General features: G+C 37.0%; 1 pseudogene; it reads right to left on the bottom strand.

Moving 5' to 3' along the window:
• Positions 1-1,498: 1,498 nt before the first annotated feature.
• Positions 1,499-4,078, bottom strand: LOC120152980 (annotated as a pseudogene).
• Positions 4,079-4,123: the final 45 nt, after the last annotated feature.

The raw sequence follows: 4,123 nt of genomic DNA, 5'->3' as shown, positions 1-4,123 counted from the left end.
AAATCTCTTTGTTCAAACTCTTTTTCCACATGTATTTGTGTAGTCTCTGACTTTTCAGTGCTATCATCTTTTTCTTTTCTTTGTAGTTTATCTTCAACAAAGATAACATCCATGCTGATGATCACTTTGCGGGCAGTAGGATCCCACAAGCGATACCTCTTTATTCCATCGACATACCCTAAGAATTTGCATTTCTTGGATTTTTTTTATCCCATATCATTTTAGCTATCTTTTCTTCTCGATGCTTGACATACTTCATTTGCTAATGCTAGATGAAAGTTTGTCATAACATTACTGTCCATTTCGATCTATTTATTGTCATCTTTGAAATCTACTGACCTTTCACTGATTGCCGCTAGACAACCGTCTTTCCTCAAGATGTCATTCATCTTCATTTCCACAACGAGAAATTTCTCCCATTGAACTATTTAATATCAAATTTCGTTATCATAACTTCTATTACGGATAACTCTCACTATTTTACTATCGTGAATAATTCCCTGGAACCTTCAAAGAATAATAATACCTTCTTATTTTCTTATGTTGGAGGATCCACCTTTTGGTGGCAACCATAAAGACAATAAATAGATATTACACACTCAAATCTGGCTCTAATGCCAATTGTTGCGGAATACGACTATCAAATAGAGCAAAATCACAACTGATAATTTGAGAAAATAAAAATAAATAAAGAATACACAAATTTTACGTGAAAACCCTCTAAATAATATAGAGTAAAATCACGGACAACGGTAGAAGAATTTCATATGAAAAAATAGGAATTACAACTTCTCTCGATCTAACAAGGAGAAAACAATAACAATTCTCTCTTGATAAAAGGAGAAACAACTCTTAAGAAAACTCTCAAAATTCTCTAGTATTGGGAGAAAGCTAGAATGATTTGGAATGATTTAAAACTAAATGCGTTAGAATATTATAGTTGAAGCTTAAGAACTAATCTTGTAAATATTCCAAAATGCAGGGACTAAATTTATAATTTTCCCATACCAAAAATCACAAATTCTGCTGCCTAATTTTGACAATTTCTGCAACTTTTTTTTCGGTGCATGTGCACCAATTTTCAACACAACAAACAGCAAAAAGATATCATTCAACGAGGTCCTAAAGATTACAAGTATATATAGCATATGTACAAATATATCTACAAATCTAAGGCCAAATTCGTCACTATAAAAACTAAAACTAAACAGAAGCTTACACTCGATGCTATGCAAGCCAAGTTTTCTAAGGAAAATATGCAGCAAATTATAGACAACGCACCGCCTCGAGGAACGGCAATACTCTCTATTTCCCCACCCTCTAACCACCATTAAAAAAGGGCATTATAGAACAAAAACAAAGAATAGAGTGCATAACACTAATGCATATAGCTGAGGACTAAATATATATGAAACAAGAGCTCCAGAAGGACCAATGGAGGGAGAACAACTTACGTGTAGTAGGATATCCAAAAATCAGAAAAGAAAAATATAACAAATTAGTCATTTTCATCTCTTGCCTTCCCAGTGGCACACCTTCTCTCTGCTTCCGAAAATGACTGAGAAGCTGTTGTGCCTGCTACAACAGGAGGAAAGAACATATCATGTATTTTCGCATGCGCAAGTAGAAATTTGTTCTCGGATTAAATGTAATCGAACAAGTAACTAATAACCAGTCATCAGTTCTAATTCTTAAGACTGAATGAGCGTTACAAGAAATCTTATACCTTTATGCTGTGAAGTCACTCACTACTTCCGCAACGAGTTTTGGAAAATAACACATTGCTCCTACCCTTCTAATATGTCAAATTAGAATCACAAATGCTAGGTCCATTTCTAATAAGTAAACGGAAAAGTGTAGAACCCTTGAATAGATTCATCACAAGCAGTATATCCAACTCGACTTACAAGGCGAAGACAACAGAAGGAATATAATCACAATTTGCTTATTAAGAGCTGATACGGAGCAGAGAATGCAAGGACCGCATCACCGTGACAGACGAGGGGGAAAACTAAATGCATACCTTTTCCTTTGCTTGGCGTGCCTGACTGGGACAATGCGACAGGGTGGCACAGCCCCTTCTTGCAAAACAAGCGTACAGAACTTGGGCTATTAAGGCATAGTTTGCACCAATACAGAGGCAGCGTTTTCCTTACCCCTCTGTGATCCTTTTCAACAACTTCAACTAGTAATGAGATAGTAATGGTGCAATAGCACCAGCGACCGATAATTATACGATTGTCCATGTTTTTCCTTGCAAGAAAGCGCAATTCTGCAGCAGCTATAGTTTGGACTTCATTTGAGGGGCTTTTAGGTTGTCCACCAATTCCATCACATGTGAATTGTGGTCAAATCATCACATCGAGACACTGAAAATTTAATGGAGTATGCACTGTTATAATCACAGTTTCCGTTAACTGCCTCTTCTTCTTTTGTCCAGAGACCTGCAATTGTTTTCCCGTTGGCCAGGAAGAGATTCCAGATTTCTTTTCTGAAGGAAAAGTACCAAGGCACTCGGATGAAATTTCAGCTACCTCCGGCATTTCATGTTTCTTCAGCCTTCTTGACAAGTCAATAGTAGCAGGGGGTGCATAATCAATACTGGAAACTTCACTCACTGCTGATTCAGTTGCTGTGAATATATGAATGTTAGAGGACTGGTCATACTTGTCAATCTCCCTGCTTTGGCATCTATTCCATTCTCCACTCAATCTAGATGAAATTTCAACTTCAGCTTCTCTAAACCATTCCGACCCTCGAGATGATCTTGAAGTGGAACAACTACTGTTTGCTAGCAATGGAACTATCAGTATGGGTTAAATCTTGTGAGGGTATATGATTTGAAGGAGAAGAGATCGAGACAAGTTTAGCAGTGTTTATTCGAAAGTTGCAAGTGTTTTTCACTCCAATTTGCTACCATAGCTTTGACAGTGTGATTCGGAATGAGATTTGTATGTTCGAGCGTTTGACGAGTCATTGGACAAATGCTCAGTCCACTATCAAGCCACTTTTGGATGGAGGTCCTGTCATAAGTTTGCCCTAACCGGATCTATCATCAGCTCCAATGAAAGGGGACAAAGGAAATGTGGAGGTTTCAAATGCCACTTGTGGTTCAAGGCGCTCATTTTAAGCATATATCACGTATATGAGATGAGGTTCACAATCAGATTGATTTGATCTTTTCCCTTTCGCATTGCTGGCTTGCGCATTCATTTTCTCTTTTTCCACAATCACGATTTCTTTTAACAGTTCATGATTTTGACGCCAAGTTCAGCGACTTGATAACTTTCACCAGATGATCAGTGCAAGGAACAGCACCTTCTTTTAGACTGCTCAAAGCCTCTCCTATATATTCCGATTGTCTCTCCTGCTTCAGACATTTAATTTCCCGATACAGTGCTGAAACAGTTGAACATCAATTAGTATCACTAGTCCTCTCCTCAAAGCTTACTCAGCCCTGAGAAAGAGATAGCAGTTCACATCCGCTGCCTTAACAGATTTACAAGGGCAAAAAAATCGTAAAAAGAAAACGAATAGCACTTTTGTCATCTAAATATACTAGTTAAGCAATATGTTGATTTTTTTCTTACCTCAACACTAGTTATACTTGAAGTCGATGGTGGTGACTGCAATGATTTATAACATGCAACATATCTGAAGTGAAGAGCTTTGCATTTTTATCAGAAAAAGCTCACTCTGGATAACCTGTACACATTTTCAAGAAAAAAAAAAAGTGGTTGAAATAGAATAGTTGCAGAAGCCTGAAAATCATGTTTCTTTTATTCAAGAGGGAAAGGCATGCATAATATATCAACATCAAATATTACTTCTTTTCTTTCAGATGAACTAGGACAATACCCCCTCCCATGATGAGGCACTGTTTCGAGTTCTCAGTATACTGTCAAATAACTTTAACAATTAGGATAGCTGGCACCTTCATTTTTTGTTTTACTACACGCAACATTTGGTTGCAGAAAGAAAAACATGAGGAAAGATATGCGCTTTAAGTAATCTATAATGAACGGGATTATCTTACCTTTGCCATTTTATAATTTGAGTGTTCTAAAAAGCGTGCCATTTTAATACTAGAACCAGAAACACAGATAAATTAACAGGATACACA

The sequence above is a fragment of the Hibiscus syriacus genome, unplaced genomic scaffold (genome assembly GCF_006381635.1).
Source record: "Hibiscus syriacus cultivar Baekdansim isolate YM2019G1 unplaced genomic scaffold, ASM638163v2 tig00111097_pilon, whole genome shotgun sequence".
Taxonomy (NCBI): Eukaryota; Viridiplantae; Streptophyta; class Magnoliopsida; order Malvales; family Malvaceae; genus Hibiscus; species Hibiscus syriacus.
The sequence above is the reverse complement of the archived record's forward strand: the minus strand, read 5'-3'. Positions and strand labels throughout refer to the sequence as shown.